The following is a 22,023-nucleotide window of genomic DNA, read 5'->3' as shown; positions in this document are numbered from 1 at the left end:
TAAGACCCCCCCAGGCCCAATCACCCGTGACCACACCCTGCAGGCAGCCCACACCACATGGGACCCCCCATCGCTCATGACCACAACCCGCAGGCATCCCGCACCACAAGGGATGCCCCCGTCACCTGTGATGCCACCCCGCCGGCAGCCCACACCACATGGGATCCCCCAGCCCTCATCACCAGTGACCACACCCTGCAGGCAACCCACACCACATGGGACCCCACATCACCCGTGATGCCACTCTGCAAGCAGCCCCCATCACCCATGACCACACCCTGCAGGCAGCCCACACCACATGGGACCCCATCATCTGTGACCACACCCTGCAGGCAGCCCACACCACATGGTACACCCTCTTCACCCGTGACCACACCCCGCAGGAAGCCCACACCACAAGGGATGCCCCATCACCAGTGATGCCACCCAGCAGGCAGCCCACACCACGTAAGACCCCTTCAGGCCCAATCACCCATGATCACACTCTGCAGGCAGCCCACACCACATGGGACCGCCCATCGCTCATGACAACAACCCCCAGGCATCCCGCACCACAAGGGATGCCCCCGTCACCTGTGATGCCACCCCGCCGGCAGCCCACACCACATGGGATCCCCGAGCCCTCATCACCAGTGACCAAACCCTGCAGGCAACCCACACCACATTGGACCCCACATCACCCGTGATGCCACTCTGCAAGCAGCCCACACCACATAACACTCCCCCAGCCCCCATCACCCATGACCACACCCTGCAGGCAGCCCACACCACATGGGACCCCATCATCTGTGACCACACCCTGCAGGCAGCCCACACCACATGGTACACCCTCGTCACCCGTGACCACACCCCGCAGGCAGCCCACACCACAAGGGACACCCCATCACCTGTGATGCCATCCTGCAGGCAGCCCACACCACATGGGACCCCCATCCCATCACCCGTGACCACACCCCGCAGGCAACCCACACCACATGGAACCTCCCATCAACTGTGACCACACCCTGTAGGCAGCCCACACCACAAGGGATACCCCCATCACCTGTTATGACACCCCGCAGGCAGCCCACACCACATGGGGGCCCCCAGCCCCATCACTCGTTAATACACCCCGCAGCCAGCCCACACCACATGGGACCCCCACTCATCCATGACCACACCCTGTAGGCAGCCCACACCACAAGGGATGCCCCATCACCTGTGATGCCACCCCTCAGGCAGCCCACACCACATGGGACCCCCAGCCCCTATCACCCGTGACCACACCCTGCTGGCAGCCACACTACATGGGATCCACCCATCACCCATGACCACACCCCGCAGGCAGCCCACACCTCAAGGGACCCCCATCACCTGTGATGACACCCCGCAGGCAGGCCACACTACATGGGACCCCCCCAGCCCCATCGCCCGTGACCACACCCTGCAGGCAGCCCACAGCAAAAGGGATTCCCACATCACCTGTGATGCTACCATTTGCAGGCCGCCCACACCATATAGGACCCACCTTGCCCCCATCATCCGTGACCACACCCTGCAGGCAGCCCACACAAAATGGGACCCCCATCACCTGTGACCACACCCTGCAGGCAGCCCACACCACATGGGACCGCCCCATCACCCATGACCACACCATGCAGGCAGCCCACACCACAAGGGATGCCCCATCACCTGTGATGCCACACCGCAGGCAGCCCACACCACATGGGACCCCATCACCTGTGACCACATCCTGCAGGCAGCCCACACCACACGGGATGCCCCCATCACCTGTGATGCCATCCTGCAGGCAGCCCACACCACATGGGATCCCCCAGCCCCCATCACCCGTGAACATACCCTGCAGGCAGCCCACACCACATGAGACCCCCATCACCCATGATGCCACTCTGCAAGCTGCCCACACCACATAACACTCCCCCAGCCCCCATCACCCATGACCACACCCTGCAGGCAGCCCACACCACATGGGACCCCATCATCTGTGACCACACCCTGCAGGCAGCCCACACCACATGGTACACCCTCGTCACCCGTGACCACACCCCGCAGGCAGCCCACACCACAAGGGACACCCCATCACCTGTGATGCCATCCTGCAGGCAACCCACACCACATTGGACCCCCCCATCACCCGTGACCACACCCCGCAGGCAACCCACACCACATGGAACCTCCCATCAACTGTGACCACACCCTGTAGGCAGCCCACACCACAAGGGATACCCCCATCACCTGTTATGACACCCCGCAGGCAGCCCACACCACATGGGGGCCCCCAGCCCCATCACTCGTTAATACACCCCGCAGCCAGCCCACACCACATGGGACCCCCACTCATCCATGACCACACCCTGTAGGCAGCCCACACTACAAGGGATGCCCCATCACTTGTGATGCCACCCCTCAGGCAGCCCACACCACATGGGACCCCCAGCCCCCATCACCCGTGACCACACCCTGCTGGCAGCCACACCACATGGGATCCACCCATCACCCATGACCACACCCTGCAGGCAGCCCACACCTCAAGGGACCCCCATCACCTGTGATGACACCCCACAGGCAGGCCACACTACATGGGACCCCCCCAGCCCCATCGCCCATGACCACACCCTGCAGGCAGCCCACAGCACACTGGATGCCCCATCACCTGTGATGTCACCCCGCAGGCAGCCCACACCACATGGGATCCCCCATCCCCCATCACCCGTGACCACACCCTGCAGGCAGCCCACACCACATTGGACTCCCATCACCTGTGACCACATCCCGCAGGCAGCCCACACCACAAGGGACGCCCCATCACCTGTGATGCCATCCCACTGGCAGCCCACACCACATGGGATGCCCCAGCCCCCATCACCCGTGAACAAACCCTGCAGGCAGCCCACACCACATGGGACCCCCATCACCCGTGACCACACCCTGCAGGCAGCCCACACCACAAGGGATACTCCCATCACCTGTGATACCATCCCACAGGCAGCCCACACCACATGGAACCCCCATCACCCATGACCACACCGCACAGGCAGCCAAACCACATGGGACCCCCATCACCCATGACCACACCCCGCAGGCAGCCCACACCACAAGGGACGCCCCTATCACCTGTGATGCCACCCCACAGGCAGCCTACACCACATAGGAGCCCCCCAGCTACCATCATCCGTGACCCCACCATGCAGGCAACCCACACCACATGGAACCCCCCATCACCCATGACCACACCTCGCAGGCAGCCCACACCACAAGGGATCCTCCCAGCCCCCATCAACTGTGGCCACACCCTGCAGGCAGTACACACCACAGGGACTCCCCCATCAATTGTGATGCCACCCCACCTGCAGCACCCTCCCGACCAGACATCACCTGCATGCTGGATGTTGAAAGTGTGACACATGTTCACTCCAACGATGGCGTGCCGAGCTCCTTGACTGCCATGTAGTGTCACCACCCAGAAACCCCTGTGAAAAAAATACCCTGCAAACAGAAACAACAGAAACAAGTGCCATCCTTCAGTGTGGCAGCTGGAGAAACACAATTCCTGCTGCAACCATCTCTCAACATACACATCACACAAGTGAATGGTAAAGTGAGGCGCTGCAGTCCATGTGACAAACTAATGCAAAGAATCCCCATGTTGAAATAGTCACACAGTGACAGAATCCTAAGCACCCTCAAAGTGTGTCATATGAACAGACACTGCCCAGGCGTGTCACGCCAGGGCCACAATGAGCTGACATTACCAGAACAGATAACCTAATAAACACATCACTCTTCCTTCCATGTGTGAAGGACATGACATGACGTCTCTTCAAATGACATGTCAATAATAAAGAGCATATACATAAGTGTAAGAAGCCGTAAAGAGTCCTGGGATGTGGGACACAGTGATGACAGAGACAACGAACTTGGTAGGGCAGGTTACATTGAGATAGCGACAGTGCATGGGAGGTGGCGAAGGTGGTAAGAAGTTCGGGTGAGGGGGCATTGCAGTAAATGTGAAGTAAACCATAAAAAATAGAACTATGTTGAAAATCAAGAAACTGCAGCCAGCATGTGTCAAGTCCAAGCCTGAGTGCAGACAGCAGGTGTGAAGTGCAGGTAGGTGGCTGTTGCCATACATAAAACCAGTCCGAGTGTGGTGGATGCCAGGGAGGCAGTGCAGGTGGGCAAGTGGTGTTCAAGGGGATCTTTGCCCAAGTTCAGAGGACAGCCATGTGTCCATTGCAGATTACGACACAAGTTCAGCAGGTCAGAGGAGTACCAAAAGCACAAGCAAAGACGAGTGACTCAAGTACTGAATGACTTCATGGCAATCAGAAAGGGCGCTACCCACCGAGACTGCTGCATTTGTGTGGAAAAATGCAAAAACAGAAATGCCAAAAGTGACTGCCAGTGCAAGATGCCCAACCACAGCACAGACAATGAAAACAGCACAAACATCTGCATGTGAAAGTCAAAGCACGCCATATGCAGATGATACCCAGATCCTCCTCCCACTGTCCGGGGATTACAACAAGGAATTGGCCTTGGTACATAGGGTGCATCTCATCATCCAGGCATGGATGGCAACCCATGGTCTATGCCTGAATGATGACAAAACAGAGCTAATCATTCTAGGCACACACTCCGCCCTCAAAAAACTAGGCCAGAAATATCATGCCTTCGAGATCGATGGAAACACTATCAATGATGCCAAGGAAGTGAAGACTCTTGGCTTCTACCTAGATGCCACCCTCTCCTTCAACAAACAGGTGGATTTGCTGGCTCAGCCACAGCTTACACATGTAAGCTTATCAGAGCTGGTAAACACTTCATCTTCATCTTCATCTCTGACTGTTTGATCCTAGTGAGAGCCCTCATATTATCCAGACACGATTATTGTAATGCCCTATATATTGGGGCTAACAAATTCATGCCACATAGAGTACAAATTCTACAAAATAATGCCCTGAGAGCAGCCCTTGGCATCCCTAAACGAAGCCACATCTCTAAGACAAGGCGGAACAACAACTGGCTGTTGACCCAAGACAAAATCTTACTGAAAGTTGTCTCCCTCACTCACAAAGCCCTGAACAATGCGGCGCCACCCTATCTCTCTGATAGATTCACAGAAAGAAGATCATCCAGAACCTCCAGAAGCACCTATGCAATTACCCTTATCATTCCAAGATTTAAATTGACTAAGGCCGGAGGTGCTAGCTTCCCCGTCCGGGCGGCCCAAGTATGGAATTCCCTGCCCCAAACTATACGTGCTGAGAAATCCTACCTTTAATTCATAGCCAACTACATCAATCACTTGAAGCAATCAATCAACTGACCAGCACCCCCTGCCATCCTCTTGCCTTTATTTCAGATACAGATTGTATATGTAAATTGCTCTGTACCGTTTTGCCCGATGCTACACTACCGGCAAGCATTATACAAATATCATATCCTGTATATAACTTACTGTATAATACTGTATAATACCTGTATATAATGTACTGCATTGCTGCCTATCTTGTCTATAGTATTATCACCATGTAAAGTGTAACTTTTAACTATTGTAACCCTTGTAAGCTTTGCATACCCTGTACTGCTGCACCCTCTTACCCTCGGGTCTGGTGCGCATTATAAATGAATAAAACAAACAAATAAACAAACAAACAAACAAACAAACACTGCATCAAGCAATTCCTGGCCAAATATCATGAACATTTCACACTCTGATAATTACCCCAACCCCAACCCCTCCCCCAAACAAAGTGGGGACCAATACACAGTGATGGTGCACATGTGATAGCAAATGTAACTTCCCTGTGCATACCGAAACTCACCCTTCACACACATCCAGTGGTCATGCACATGTGTAACTGCAACAAGTAAATGTATAGCAAACATGACACATGCATGCAAGTAAGTACACACATGACCAACAATGGTCCTTACCTGTGACACCAAACAGAGAAACAAATCAGTACAAATTTGAAAGAAAAGTCAGAAAAGCCATGACTGTGAGTAATGAAATCAAAATATATTATACAGTTGTATTAATGTCATACAAACTGCAAAACATAAATAAAAATATGAACAGAAAATGTTCAAATGTCCAAAATTCCAAATATGTACATAAAAAAAGGAAAGGTCTCACAACAGGTCCATGTCCATAAACGTCACATAAATAAATCATCCAAATGTAATAACAAAATGATTTCCTGCAATTCATAAAAAAGATAAAATGAAAACACCACTAAACTATGTACAAAGAAACATGGAGCAAAGTCCAATTATCACTCCAAATCATAAAGAAAACCAAAGGTAAATCACACACAAACAACTATGTACAAAAAGTGGAGTGTAGTCCAAAACCTCCCATTCATTAAAAAAAATCAATTGAAACTTGTTACTAAATAACTATTTACAAGGGCAGCGGGCTAGTCCTCCTCCTCACCATGCTCCCTCAATGTCTCTGCCGGGGCATCCTCGAACACTGTGTCCAATTCTCCTAGGTGGTCCTCTGCTCTCACCTCAAAGGCTTGCAGGGACTCCAACATGCAGCTCTCCCACTCCCTGCAAGTCTCCTTGAAGATCTCAGCACGCCTCATTGCCCGACGCAGTGAAATCTCCACCCAGACCATGGTGAGTCGTGCCTCCCATGCCTACTGCGGTTCTGCCCCGATCTGCTGCCCGAAACGCTCTTTGTGTAAGGTCCACATTTGCCTCCTGCCTGATGGCCGATAACTGCCTCCCTGAGTTGGTATGCTGATGAGTCCGGCCTGGGGCATGCCCGCAGGTGCATACTGGCAAAGTCGCAGTCCCAGGGGGAGGATTAGGCACAGGCACCTCCACAGTGACCTGCACTGCCTCCTGCCCCGGATTCTGGACTGCGCCAGTCACACCCACCTCATCACCCCTGCCGGGCCCCATGGACTGCGCTGATGCGGCCTCCTCCTCCTACTCCCCCAACAACCTGGATGCCTCCCCACCGTCTTTCGCATCGGATTGCCCATGTGCGACCTCACCTGTCCCTCCCACTGCTGAGGAGTCCACAACCACCTTCGCCCTCTTGGACCTCCCCTCAGCAGCTGTGGTCGTTGTCTCAGACGTGGCACCAGTCTCCTTGCTTCCCGAAGATTAAATTTGCTGGGAGCGTGACTGGGTCTTGCATCTGTGCCTGGTGGAGGCATCCCCACTGCCTTGCTCCACAGCACCTTCTCCGCCCTCTTCTTCCAACATCTCTGTGGATAGGGAGACATGCAAAAAATACATCAGGGTACTGTACATTTGTGTGCATGGAACAAAACATATGCACATGAAATGCACTGGTAAAGGCAAGAAACATCATCACCCTCCACAACACATGGGTACATGCAATTAAGACACAAGCACATACATGACTGTCCTTCACACCAGTCAATCACATCCATGGACAAGGGACTGTCAGCACCTACAAAATGTGCATGCCCCTCACATGCATAATGGGACATACACATGTCATTCACACACATCACCTGACAGTCCTGAGGCAGGGCATGGAGCCATCACATCAGAGTCCACCTAATGTCAATAGGCCAGCAAGAGTCAAGCACACATTCAAATGCTTCAGTAACATCCATTCAGGATTGTTGGCCAGTCACACACTCACTTCTCAGACACATGCACATGTACACCATGCATGTCCATGATGTTGCCAACAGCACCCATGTGTCACGCCTCTCACACAGCCACGTCCAGACACATGTATGCAACCATGTGCACGTCATTACATGCTGCAGCACATTACACATTGCAACTGGAACACTGTTCATGTCACACATGCTTGGATGGACACACATGCAGCACTGTATGGGACATGCACACAGACATCCGTACAAGAGGCATGCCTGACACAAGGTCAAAGTTCACACTCCAACTGCACATCAACATGCACATGCACTGTGTAGGACAACAGCACATGAACACTTACCAGTCAACTCCAGACGGAGCTGCAATTTCACGACCTCTGCGTGCAGCGCTAGGTAGAACTGTTCCAGGACCAACATGTTGTTGATGGTCAAATGGCCCCGGCACCCTCCTTGGTTCTCACCAGCCTTGAGGAAGCGCTAAAATGTGTTGTGGGTCCTGGGTTTGTAGTCCTCCCAGCGCTTGTGGACATGGTGGTAGTCGTGGGGTGTCACCCCCTCCGTGTTGATGGCACCCATGATGTTTGTCCAGATTTTACTCTGTGCTTCCTTGCCGACTTGGCTGGTCCGTGGAAGAGGGCAACATAATGCCGCAGGACTTGCTCCACCAGGTTGTCAACTTCCCTGGCTAAGAAGCCGACAGCCCTCGGACTCGCTGCCGGGTGGTTGCCACTTGCCTCGGATGATGTTGGATCAGACATGGCAATGCCCGAGGCAGGTGTGGGTGGGCAAGGTGGTGCTGTAGCTGGGCTGTGGTTCGGTGGTCTGGCACATTGGAAGTCTTCTGGATCAGCAGAAGTGGTCACAGGTCCGATGGAAGCAGCACTGGCAATGGCTGTACAGCAGGCACCAAAATTGCAGAGCACGTGGGCAGCAGGCACACAGAGTGGCAGGCAGCAGCAGATGGCTCGTAGGAGGCAGCTCAGGTCACTTGGAGGCAGGTAAATTGGCTTGTAGGCAGGAGCGTGGGTCTTCTGTGTTACTCAAGTGGGCAGCAGGCAGGGTGAGGAAGCTGCAGGGGCAGCAACCACGACCCAGGCTCAGGGTCACCCAGCCAGCCCTGTAGTGGTCCCGGCCCAGGCCCACAGAGACTCAGGGGTGGATGTCCGTGTCTCCAAGGGCAAGAGCCGTGTGGAAAAAGGTCCAGGCACCAGCACCCAGAGTCCTGGGTCAGCATTGCCATCAGCTGTCCACACCAGGCAGGGTGAGGAAGCTTCAGGGGCAGTTGCAGCAACCACCACCCATGCTCAGGGTCACCCAGCCAGCCCTGTAGTGGTCCCGGCCCAGGCCCGCAGAGACCCAGGGGCGGATGTCCGTGTCTCCAAGGGAAAGAGGCGTGTGAACAAAGGTCCAGCCACCAGCACCCAGGTACAGATGCCTGCAAGGCTACCTACAGTCACACCATCAGTGGGTGATGCCACAGCCCAGTCCACCAATGCTCCGGCCCTTAGTGACCCAAGTGGTCCCAGCCACTCAGGGTCTGCACGACCTTGCAAGAAGGCAAAGCGTGCAGTAAGCGAACAGGCTCAGTCCCAAGGCACAGGAGACCCACACATCGAGGAAGAGGAGCTTTATTTGTGAGGAACTCCGGATCCTCGTGGACTACGTGCAGGAACACGAACATGACATGCTTGTGTGGGCAGGGAGCACACATACACCTGCCCAGCGTATGGGCCACTGGCAGTATGTCACCTATCGTATGAATGCGTGGGCATTGAGAGGCGCATAGCTTCTGAGGCAGTGAAGCGTTGGAATGACCTCCAGTGCCGAGCCAAAGATAAGCTGGGTGCCAATTATGCCTCTACTCTGGTGATTGGAGGTGGGCCACCACAAGAGGACGAAGAACTCACTCCACATGCAGATCCAAAGCGTGGGAGACCTGCCAATTTATGAGGGAATGTCTGGTGAGTGGTGATGTGTGTGTGTCCAGGACATGTGTATGTTGCTTGGATGAAGTGTAATGATTGTCTGGCAGTTCTGCCTGCATTTACATGACTGCCATGGGTGAACCATGTCATGGTGGACAGACACGTGCTTGTTGTCCTGCAGACTGCATACGCACGATGTGCTGCACACCGTGACAAACCCCATCACCACACATGCTCACTCCTTCCATGTCACTCTCTGTCCAGCCTCTCTTGGCCCTCTTCCTGCTCCAACCTGTGATGGCGGATAGACTGTGACAATCTTCCACTCCACACTCGCCTTCTCTCCCCACATCTCTGACGTCTCTGAGAGGTCACCCTGCCAGCTGCACCTCCTCAGAGGTATTCTTCCTTTCCTCTCCTTCCCCCAGCAGCTCACTGTCTCCAGAGGACTGGCCATACCTATGGTGGGATACTGCAACGTCCTCATACCAATATTTCTGTGCTTCTACTCTTTGCAACTCCTCCAGACCTGGACTGTGGGAATTGTCCTTTTGTCCTGGGCCAGGTATTGCATCTCCCTAGGACTTTGATGATGGCACTGGCTCCCAGTGGCTACGACTGTTAATTTCCAATCTCTGTGCATTTTCCACAGTGCCTTATGGGTCCTGGTGCCACAGTTCCTTCACCTCCATCTTCCAAATTCGCTTTCTTCTAATGGTCTTTGATCATTCTTTTCCTACTCCCTCGGGGTCAGTTACTGCTCATAGCAATTAGTTGGTGGTTAATGGGTATCTTTGGCTGGGGCCTCCCTCTGGTACAGCCTCCCTGCCTTATTGGAACTGGAGGTGAACCTTCTCCGGGTCTGGAGACACTTCTGATGCTTCCTTATGTATTGTGCTTCCTCTCCTCCTCTCCCCTGCTGGGGTCCTGGATGACTGAGAGAATTCACTTTATTGCTGATCATGTAGTTGTATTTTATTAGTATGGCATTCCCATGTACTGCACTGCCCACTCCCACTTCCAACCCCATGTCTCACCTTCACCGTGCCTATTCACTCGCATGATGTCAACGTGACCTGGCCTCATGGTATGGGTGTGCCTGGCTTCACTCTCTTCCACCACCCTTGCATTGTAGCACCTTGGGACACTTGTGTGTAGTGAGTTTGTGAATTACATGTCATGTCACATCCATTGTACATGGCTCTGGGACATTAGTCAGCAAGTTCCATCTAATGCAGTGCTACAGTTCAGGCATGGCTATGCTACGTGGCATATGTGTATTTGCATCAGTGATGTTAGTGAATGAACTATGCCAGTGAGGTGCTTGTGTGTGAAGCAGGTGCTATGCACCATGCAGTACATGTTGTATTTAGCCCTTCCACACATGTCCATGCCTGCTTTCATGCTACCCTTCAGTTGCATTGACACTGCATACGTGCATGAGTTTGTGACATGTCAGGTTGATGTGTTGCATGACATTGTGATACCTATATGTGTGCTATACTATTTACATGGCTCTTCATGTATTTTTCTGTCTGTATGCAGGTGATGAGGCACTGGATGCAGAGGAGGAGGTGGAGGAGGAACAGGATACTGATCCATGACCAACCACCAGTGGAGGATGTGGTGTGGTAGCCCATGAAGATCCTCTGGTGCTACAGGCCATCCTGGCCCTGACTCGGTCTGAGTCCGCCTCTGAGGAAACCTTTGGCTCTGGTGGTGAAACAGATATGGATACCTCTGTGCCATCGCAGGTGAGTGCATTGACTGTGGATGCTGTTGTTCCCAAACGTCTGAAGGGGGGGAACCCCTCACAGGGCCAGTCAGTGTTGGAATATCCGTCTGTGGTGGTTACGGCTAAAGGCCCACACTCCACAGTATTGACTCCTGGTCCTGGGCCAGCTGATCAAGGGAGAGGTGCAGTCCTGCAGTCACAGACAGCACCATCACATCAAAGGCCCGGTTCTCTTGGCCCAGGCAGGTGTGGGATCTGCCAACACGGCGGCAGTGTGTTTTCTGGTGATACTGTGTGGGAGCAGTCCATGTATGCTGTTGCACAAGAACAGGCTGCTTCATATGAGGTGTTGGCTCAGGGCATGGATAGGGTGGCCAATTCCATGACACTCCCAGCAATACAGGTGGAGCACCAGCATCAGGCATTGTGGTCCACATGCTGCACGCACAGGCTGCACATGTTGGCCAGCAACAGGAGCCGACGGGCAGAACTGAGGGCTCTGCGCGCATCCATGGCTGTAGAGGGTCGGGCCCACAGGCAAGCCCTGAGGTTAGAGTATAGGTCCCTCAGAACTACACTGGCTGCACTCGAGGCAGCCAGCAGTAGACGGTCTGAGTAGCAGATGCAACTGATGACTCGTACCATCACGGAGGAACTGCGTGCATCCCGTGAGGTGTTGCATGGGGACCTGCGAGCCATCATGTTGCAGATGCAAGCATCTCAGTCCTGCATGGCCACTGCCATGGAAGACCAGACCAGGGCTATACGTGGTGATCCTTCCTTACCACTACCACATTCTGATGGAACACCAGAGGGTGGCGACAGCAGCGACAGGTCTCCCGATCCATGTTAGTCGTGCGGCCCATTAACCCATGGAGGTTTTTTTTTCTCTCAACATTCACACATGTGGGTGTTGACGTGCACCCTGCACCTTCTCCCTCCTGGGTGGGTCCCCCTACTCCCGGTCGCCCATGGGCATTTTTGATTTTGTTTTACTTGTTTTTTGTCTATTGTGCATTTATGTGACAGTGTGTTGCTTTGTGTGGCAGCCAAGGGAATCCACTGTAGAGTCCAGCTGGACCCATGCAGGCTTGTCTCGTTTTGGTACCCTCCTTGTTTGTGCCTTAGGGTCCAGACACACATGCCACTCCTGCTTCCCCTTTCCATGGGCTTGCATGGAGTGCAGCGTGTAAAAGTAACTTACACAGAGGCATTGGGCTTCCATTATATCTGTAGGCAGTCTCAAGTGCGACCTGTGTATACACCCCTAGTGGGATTTTGTTACGCTCACCTGGACCCCACAGGGGTGTCGATCGCACCTGGACAGCTGCGGTCTCCGTCAACGTGATGCGTAGTGCAGAGATGACTGTCTGGACTGGCCCGCCTAGTCTTGTCTGCTGGACCCGAAGAAGTATTTTCCTGCAAGTGGAGACAGGTATTAGCCACCTGTGGGTTTTAGTGATGGCCTCCCAACTGTTCTCGCTCTCCCCCACTAATAACCTCCGATATCCCCTTAGTAACCTCACCTTATGTTTGTAAAAGATGAGCTCTCCATCTTGCGTGTCTTACAGGGGCGCGTAGATACCAGTTACTTCACTAGTTTCAAGGCGTTGGGAGAGTTTCGGTAAGCATTGACTCTGAAGTCCCAGGCGGGATTGGTAAGTATCAAGTTCAAAGAGTTCAATGTGCCCGATATTCACTCTTGTCCCCTTCCTTCCTTAAGTTGCAACTGAGTTCGTGAGAAGAAGGTCTCGTAGCTGCTGCTGGCGTTCAGGTAATAAAATGTGTTACCCAACGCTGTCCGGTAACTATTGCATGCGTTAACGTGTTGTTTTTCTCCCTCTTTACAGATGCGGCATATGAAGATATGGAGAATAATACCGCCGGTGGTAAATCAGGTAAGTCTATGGTGGTAAGAGGTATTTGTTGATTCCCTTGGCTCACCTTGTTATTCTTGTGCCCCTAGGTGCCGGAGTACGGCGAAGAAATGATGGAGACAGTGCCGGATCGAAAGATGCTGTGAGAACTGGTGAGTATGGCGCCGTTCTGGAGGTGGCGAAGCGACGTGTGCAGGACTGATGTACTTTCCAGGTCGGGAGATGAAATGGATCCGGAATCAGGTGAGGAATTTGAAATAAGTTCGTTTTCTAACCTTGTCCGTTTCTTCCTCTTTATTCTAGGAGCTCCGGATTCGAGGCGGGCGTGCAGAAGACTGGATGCTGACTGCAGGCACGCGGGCGTGGCAGAAGACTGGATGCTGGCTGCAGACACGGTGAGAGTCACGCTGCTGGATGCAGAATAACACGAAGCATGTGCTGCTGTTCGGGCGTGGTTTAAATAGCCTCCAAAGTAGTCCCAGGAAAGAAGTTCCCCAGGACCACACCCGAGTAAAAAATAGCCCCTGTAGTAAAATAGTCCCATCCAGGCCTCACGTTGGCTTGGATTTATTTGCAGCATGGTCTGCATGAGGTAAGTAATGTCTATGAGCCTGGTGCCCATGGCGCCAGGACTGATTTTTATTATGAGCCTGGTGCCTACGGCGCCAGGACTGAACCCAGACAGCCCCTAGCTGGGGCTGCTGGGGTTTTTGTAAATGTCTGGATGCCTGCTCCCGGGGCTGATGGGCTTGATCCGGATGCCCGGGGGTAGGCATCATGACAGATTCATGATTGTTTGTCCAGTGCATGGTTAGTATCCCTTTTTGTTTGTACATTGAGATCCATCCTTTGGACATGTTCCATGTTCATGTATTGGCTTGACATTCTCCATTATTGTTAGCCTTCCTACTGTATGCGCTTCCCAGCCCCCTTTGGTTAGCAGTGCCACACGAATGTACAAGGGTGCCATGTGCAAGTCACGACACATTGAGGCACATGTTCAATTATAAATGGTCACTGTCAGACAGATTCACTCTTGGGTCCTGTGTTTCTGGTATGTTGTACTGGCCAATTGATGTTCCTGTGTAGATTATTATATTGATGAGTAAGTTATTTCTGAACTTGTTCTGTTGATCGTTGAGTACCTTGTGACAGTAGTGTTATGTGTTGGCCATTTATTTCTCAGTTTGGACATTGCATGCCATGGCATGGTGTGTCAACCAGGTGACATGATGTGTGGGAGGGTTTAGGTGACATACTGGCATTTAGATGTGTACTTTGGCATGGTGATAATGGCATACTCCATCTTCCATGTGTTCCTTTTATGCACACCAGATTGAGATACTTTTAGTACTAAGGGATGCACACAATGTAGCACTTCTAAGGACAGATTCTCAGGGTGTTAGGATTGGGACAGATGATTGTCCCTTTGTCATCATCGATTGTCATCTGGAATGTGCCATTGCTGTGTGCACTCCACAGGGGTTGGATTTTAGGGGAACAATTGTGCCACAAGCTGGGTACGGGGAGGCTCGCCACGTGCCCTTTCCCCTCCCATGCGCAGCCGGCGTACATGTGGTTGGGGATGTGGGGGCACCACCATGTCCACCGGTACGCTCCGCCGTGTTGCAACATTGTGCAGGACACATGCTGCCACAATGATCCTGCACACTACTGGTGGTGCATATAGTAGCTCACTACCTGAGTGGTCAAGGGAGCAGAAGCATGACTTTAGCACTCCGAATGTGTGCTCCACTATGTCCCTAGTTGCCATATGGGCTGCGTTGTATCTTACCTGGGGTGGTTTGGTGGGGTTCCGTATTGCGGTCATCATGTAGGTGCTCAGAGGGTAGGCACTGTCCCTTGTGGGGGTGAGATGGGTTGTCAGTGGTGTGGTTTTGTCTGTGTGAGACATGCATGCATTTGCAGAGCCATTTCTACTCACCAATGAGCCATGTGTTGTCATGCCTCCCAGCTTCCTGGGCCCGGTGTAGGGGTGACATTCTGATTATGAAACTATCATGGATGGACCATGGATAGTTGGCATATACAGAGGTAATGATTCCATTGGCATCACATAAACCCGCACGTTGATGGAAGGCCAGTGCTTGCGATTGCAATAGATGTGCTCTGTGGCCCTAGGTGGACGTAGGGCCACATGGGTGCAATCAATGGCACCAATCACTTTAGGAAAGTGTGTCACCCCGTAAAAGTCCTGGTCCACGGCCTGCCTTTCTGCGGGTGTTCTGGGCATGTATATGTGCCTGCAGACTGAGTGGCGTGTAGTCATGATTGCCAACACCTGGTGTAGGCAGCGTGACTACGTGGGCTGTGAAATGCCCCCGACTATGGCAGTTGTCTGCTGAAATTACTCAGTGGCCAAAAAATGAAGTACAGTGAGCACCTTTTCCAAGGGGCTCAGTGCTTGGGAGCACAGGGTGGGTGATGTGAGGTAATCGTCCCACTCCGTGACCAGATCTAATATGACATGAGGTGGAAACCCATACCTGCCATAGGCCTGGTCATCAGGCATCCCAAAGAGGCTGGTCCTGGGTAAAAAAATGTGTGCCCTGTCTATTCTCCTCCTCCTGTGTGTCCCACGATCACTGCTGTGAAAAATGGTACATTTATCGTAGCTGTACACGTGCCCTTTTTATGCATTGTTTTTAGTGCGCGGCGACGCTTACGCCTGCTTTTGCGCATCGGACGTGTTTCTGGATTAGTGCGTCTCCTTTCGTGCACGGATGAGCCCAGTTCAATTACATGAATACGTGTTGTTAACGCGTGTGTGGGCATTACGAGTATTTTACTGTGGTACTTCCCACGCAACGCCCACATTTGCACTTGTTGATCCCCATTCCACATGTTCCGCCACCTTTTTAGGTGACTGCGCAAGACGGTATGCGCCTTGGTTGGGCGTCTCGCGCAAGGCGTTCGTGGTGTCGCAGTGACGTGTTGGAACCATGGGGATTTGGCGCAAGTAGCGGGTAAGCCCTGCGCATTGTGTTCCATGAATCGGCAAACGGGTAGAGCGCGCGTTGTGCACGCAAACGTCCCTTTTTCCGTACAATTTTATTACATGAATCGTGCCCAAATGTGTTGTGCAACTTCTGCGCCAGTGTTGCTTGTTTCTTCCCTGCACCTCTAATGGCTTTAAAACTTTGCTACACTCTTTATACTTGTATTTATACCTTCTTCTAACATCTGTATGCTCACTGTTTTGTTCTGTGTTCTACCTCTATTGGAATGGCCACTCATGTAAGTGATGTGATAGGGAAGGCAGCGCTGTAGTGCTCATTTATGTATTGTGACATTACAAGTACATGATGTGTTATTTATATAGCGATTTCACCAAACCGCTTTACAGAGAACATATCTACATAGAATATCATCCAACCGAAGTTGGTACTCATTTGCGACCTCGGGAGGATGAAAGGCTGAGTTGGCCTTGCCGGGATTTGATCCTGCGATCTGCAGATCACATACAGAGTGCAGCAACCTACTCAGCTAACTTACCAGCATCTGTTGTGTTTTGGGATTAGGTGACGTGAAGCATGTTGCGTGTTTGCACGGCTGAGGTTTTGTGGCATGGCAGAAGTGCATGTTTTGTTTTGGTAATTAGGTGAAGGGAAGTGCGTTGTGTGTGTGCACGCCAGAGGTATTGTGATTGACAGATCTACACGTTGGTTTGCTAAAGCATTGCATGGCATGGACGATGGATGGCTTATTGCCAGTAGATAGCAATGTGATACGGAATGGAGAGATTCTTTAACCCTGGCTTAAATCCATATCTTGTGGCTATCAATGTGTGCGTAATTGTGTCTGATGATGTATGTGTCGATGGTTGTGGGGTGTGTAGGTTGTATGTATGTGGAAGGCGCTTGGGAAGGAAGGGAGGTGTGTTGTATCTTTCTTATCTATATCTCTCTGAGTGGGTGAATGCTGAGTGGGAATGATCTCAGGTGAGTGGTGTCACGTGTAGAGTGTGTATCCTCATGAACACCTTAATGCCCACCCAGTGTTCCACTGTTTGCCACTGGTGCTATTTAGCCTAGGTGGTGGGCACCGGTGGTTGCTCCCATTAACCACTTATGGACTTGAATGTAACTATGCATCTTGAATAAAGTCCTTATGTCGATTTACTTGAGTCTGTGGAGAGCACACATTTTAACACCTCCCCTGCTTAAAGTGTGTCAAGAAAGCACCTGCCAGGGGATGCCAACAGTTTATGTGGATGGGCGTTCTCACCATATTACCGAAAATGGCAAAAGTAATTAGTGGCAGGAATTGGATAAACTTGTATGGATGCTCACTTGTACCCTCTACACATTACAAAATTGGTCCCCTGAGTAGTCAGGCAGAAGAAATGCTAGTTACTAATAATGCTGACCTCACTGCTGTCAGCAATTGCAGGAACTTGTAAACATTAACAATTCTCATTACGTGTGTTATGGATTTGTGGACCATCAGATCAACTGGGAAGACAGCTTGGCATCAGCACTCGCTCCTGCCGCAAGTCAAGCCATTCCTCCCTCTGTACTTTAGATCCACTGTTCAAGCACTGGACCTATCCCTCCTGGATGGGGGCAATGTCCTCCTTTAAGGCCTCCAGTTGTACTCCCTTGTGCCAGTGAGAAGCCTCAATAAGGGTCTACACAGATGCTCCAGGTGCCATTTTTAATATTGATCAAAGACCCTATTAATTATTGGTAAATCTTACAAACTCTTGAAGACCCAGTAAACATTACTCTTTCTGCACAGGCTACCATGGGAAGGAAGGCATTTCAAAAGATGCCCCAAATTGGTTAGGAAAACCCAATCCAGGTTTGAAAGTGAGTGGTACTTACCTCATTCAGAGGTATTAAGTAAAACCATGCCCATTATGCAGACACCACCGGTCATATGAGGTTTCAAAAGGCTATAGAGAGCCAGAGTGAGGTTGCTTATTGGCCACAAATGGGTCAAGAATTAAATAAATATTTAAATGACTGGTGTTTAACCAATTTCAGCTTAGTTCTCCCACACAACAGACTCCCCTACATAAAAGAGGGATGACATTACATTGGTCCAATTTGCAGATTAATTTCATTGAACCACTCGTTCGACTTTTACTTGCCTATTTACCAGGTGAACGGAATGTCTCCCAGCCCTAAATTATCATTCAGAGACTGCTGCCAGTTTGATGACCAATCAAATTTTTTCTGGTTTCCATCTTCCTCTAATTGACTCGGCGGAGGATGTGGGAATGGTAAGCAACATTCACAATTAAAAGTAAATTCAGCTTGGCGTGTAAGAATCGTTAACTCATTTTCACGGCAGAGTGCAAATGTGGAGGGGATTTTTGCCCTGCACATTTGCACTCCACTGTGCAAATGACAACAATTTGCTGGCTATACCTGAGTGCAAGCATACCAGGTACCCACCATCAAATAATGTTTTGGAGCAACATGAGCTCCAATGTGTTAATTCCCAACACTACCCCTTTCTGAAACTAGTAAAATGAATATACATCCTTCTAGAACTGATGTTGTGGCCCTGGTGAGGCTGGTAGAAATTGATGTCCATCCCCAAAGATAAGACCAGACAGAAGCATCATCTGAAACTGAGCAGTTCGGAACTTTGACAAGTGTGCAACGTGGGAAATCTACAATGTTCCACAAATAACATTAACAACCTTGCTGGAGAAATCATGAACACTGGATTTTAAAACCTTCAAAAAGACGAAAAATAAATGAGGCCCCAATCCCTATTTCGTCCAGGGCTCTAGTAAGAATCAGAGGTCCTGGGGAACTTACTGTCCCCGCTGCACTTTACATTTGGAAATTTGGCACAAAGGGCAAGGGGGCTAAAACATATAAAGTTCTAAGTTACTGGCACCAGAAAACGTGCTAAATCGGTACCTTTATTATGATGCATTCACAGTTTCAATTTTTAATTAACTTGTTTGTTGATTTTGGAACATTTGAATTGCATTCCTTTAGCAGGAAATGGCAGATACATGTAGTTGTTATATTCTTCTTTAAAAGCTAAAACAGGATTGAACTTCAGTCGAATTGAAAAGAATACTAATTGGTTGCTTCACCAGCAAAAGCCAGTTCTATTTTCTAAAAATGTATAGAATTAACTTGGAATCTACAGTGTTTCTGTAGTGCTATTCAGAAATGTTGACCTTAAGCGCGCCTTTGAATTGATGGATGGGGACTTGCAACAGAAAATGACTCTTCATACCCAGATGGCCAGAGTTTCTATATTAACCTTTGCCTTAGAAATCATTAGTGAAAATGATGGAGGTTTTCCATACGAGTTAAAAGCCATTTTTATGTATGCTAATTGATGGACAAACTCATTTATCAGCTGAAATATTCTTTTATCTTGGAACCCACACTAATATCCATTAAGGTAGGCATGATGGAAACTGTTGGACTTGGCCTGATGCAGAGCGCCTCTGCCAGGATGTGTCTGTAGCGGCCTTGTTGGGGCCTCATTTTGTTGCCTTGGCCAGATCTTGGCTGCAGATGGGATCCCTGCTCCATTTAGGTTTTTCTTGACAGAATCTCTGCCAGAACACCTGCTTACATGGGTGGCATGTCACGGAAAGAAAACTCAAGGATCTCCACGATGCCTGCCACACGTTGGTGGAACACCCTGATCAAGGATGGTGTCGCCCAACGCGCTTTCCCGTGCTCAGTGCCCACGAGTTTCTCTGGGTCTGTGAGTGTAAGAACCTAGTGGGTCTTGGACCGTGGGGAGCAGTGCCTCCGGTGAGCTCCAGCTTAGAGGGCATGGGGTTAGTGGGGAAGGAGAGCATTGCTCTCCTGAGAGAGAAGGTCTGGCCTCTAGGGATAATGATGTGGAGGACTGATGGCCATGTCCAGAAGGTCTGAGTAACATGTTTGTCTGCTAGAGAACCCAAACTCCCACCCCAGAGCCAGCTTTAGATGACATCCTCTATCTGGCTGTGGAGAGGTTGTTGGAGTGGGAGGCTTCAAAGGTCGGAGGATTTCTAGCATAATATATGCTTAAATCCATTCATGAGGACTTTGTCCTCTGATCGAGGAGAAATTGATGAGCCATTAATCCAGCGCGTGCATGTCGTTTTCTTGAACTGGTTCTGATGTATGCTTGTTCAGAAATTTCTCCTCGATCAGGGGACAAAGTCCTCATGAATGGATTTAAGCACATATCATGCTGGAATGCCATGATTCTCTATTGCCATCCTTTAGCAGGTGTAGTGATCGGAGCCTGATTGGAACGCACAACCATCATGTCCTTTCCATCTGTCTGCTGTAAATCTTCTTGTAAAAATGTGTAGAGGAAGGTTATGAGGTCAGGGTCATCTGCATTCTCTAGCAAGTCCATTACCTAGCAACCCATTTTACATGTCTTTGACCTTAGTAGTTAGACACTGAATTTCTTTGAATGCCATGTCGATATCTGATGCCGAGTTATCACATGATCTGCTCTAGTCTGGTGATGCGCTGGCCTGAGGGGAGTTTGCCTCCTTCAATGTACCTCAAGACATAATGCCTCCAGAATCAGACATGTAGGCTGAGGAAGTATCCTGAGATGCAGAGGAGTACGGCCAGAGGCTTTCCAAAGTAGGGAATTCCTCACTGAGATAGAAGGCCAAACAATCTGTTCGGCCACTGCACACACACAATTTCAGAGAGGTGTGTTGAACATTACCAGAGGAATCCGTCATGTAGCAAAGCACGAGAAGAAGTATGGAATCTATGCACTATGATTCAGTTAGGCCAATGTTATGAAGTTAGAGGAACTAATTACCTACCCCAGATAATGTTCTTTCCACTGGATGTTCCTCTCATGGTTTCCTTATATTAGATATTAATTCTCCTGCTTTGCAGCTCTCGGAACCACTATCCGAGCTGGGGGCATTGTGCAACCGGCATCAATGGCCTTTGAGTCGTCGTTTCGTGACCAGATGTGATGTTGATGCGGGTACAAATAGCGCGCTCAATGCATTGTGACAACAGTTGTTTTTTCCCATTGCATAGCTGCGTTAGGGATTTGAGACAAAAAATGTTAGCGTTAAAGGAGAGTTATCATATAATTGTATTGGAAAACTCCATAACCATGGGGTAGGATAGGAGGGCGATAAGGAATCCATGAGAGGAACATCCAGTAAAAAGAACATTACCAGGGATAAGTAATTTGTTCTGTCATCCCACAGATTCTTCATTTTAGAGAGACTCCCATAGCAGAAAGACCAGGAGGAGGTAAGGAGCGAACTCCATGGTGATTATGTCACGACTTATTGGAGTACCCCCTGCGGAATTGAGACTCTGAGAATCATTTGCGGATACTGTGTCCAGGTAGTAGGGTTGTGCAAACGTGTATGGAGGACCACGTTGCCGCTTAACTGTTATCCTTTACAGGTATCCCTCTTTGGAGAGCAGAGGTAGCTGCCACACCGCTAGGTGAATGTGCCCTGAAGCCTTCAGGGATATCCTTACACGATCTCGTGCAGCATTCAGACACACAAAACACTATCCATGTCGAGGTGGTTTGCTTTGTTATTCCTTTACCCATTTTTGGGCTGGAATATCAAATAAACAGCTGGTCTTCCAGCCTGAATTGTTTTATTCTTGTGGTGTAGAAACTCAGAGCTCTCTTGGGGTCGAGCCTATGCAGCCTTTCTTCCTCCTTAGATGGATGAGGAGGTAGATATAAAACTGGCAGACAGATTGTTTGCGACAGGTGAAACACAGATACGACCTTCAGGAGTAACCAGGGGCGCACTCTTAAGAGTCACCTTGTCAATGGAAAAGACTAAAAGGTGGCTTGCAGGACAGGGCCTGCAATTCGTGTACTCTCCATGCTGACGAAATGGTGACCAAAAAGGCTGTCTT

This window comes from Ambystoma mexicanum, chromosome 1p, assembly GCF_040938575.1.
Source record: "Ambystoma mexicanum isolate Mex_15411 chromosome 1p, UKY_AmexF1_1, whole genome shotgun sequence".
NCBI lineage: Eukaryota > Metazoa > Chordata > Amphibia > Caudata > Ambystomatidae > Ambystoma > Ambystoma mexicanum.
The sequence above is the reverse complement of the archived record's forward strand: the minus strand, read 5'-3'. Positions refer to the sequence as shown.